Source organism: Limulus polyphemus, unplaced genomic scaffold, assembly GCF_000517525.1.
Source record: "Limulus polyphemus unplaced genomic scaffold, Limulus_polyphemus-2.1.2 Scaffold5104, whole genome shotgun sequence".
Classification (NCBI taxonomy): Eukaryota; Metazoa; Arthropoda; class Merostomata; order Xiphosura; family Limulidae; genus Limulus; species Limulus polyphemus.
Window position 1 is genome coordinate 1 of NW_013670714.1, and position 646 is coordinate 646.

Below are 646 nucleotides of genomic sequence, written 5' to 3' on the forward strand. Positions count from 1 at the left end.
CGTTTGACCTGTATGTTATTGGAAAATGATATATAACCCGTAGTTTATTGGATAATGAATATATATATATCCTGTAGGTTATTGGATAATAATGCATAACCTGTAGATTTTTGGATAACGATATATAACCTGTAGTTTATTGGATAATTATGTATAACCCTTAGGTTATTTGATAACGTTGTACAACCTTTAGATTGTTGGATAACGATATATAACCTGTAGTTTATTGGATAACGATATATAACCTGTAGGTTATTAAATAACGACGCATAATCTTTAAATTATTCGATAACGATATATAACCTGTAGTTTACTGGATAATGATATATAACCCGTTGTTTATTGGATAACTATATATAATCTGCAGGTTATTAGACAACGATGTGTAACCTTTAGATTGTTGGATAACAATATATACCCTGTACTTTATTGGATAATGATATATAACCCGTAGTTTATTGGACAACGATGTATAACCTGTAGGTTACTGGATAATGACGTATAAGCTGTAGATTATTGGATAATCTCATATATATTGTAGGTTATTGGATAATGATGCCTTGTCAATTTTTTGGAATTCTGATACTTCAAGTTATTCTCCAAACAAATGATGTAATATATATATATATAATATATATAATAAACG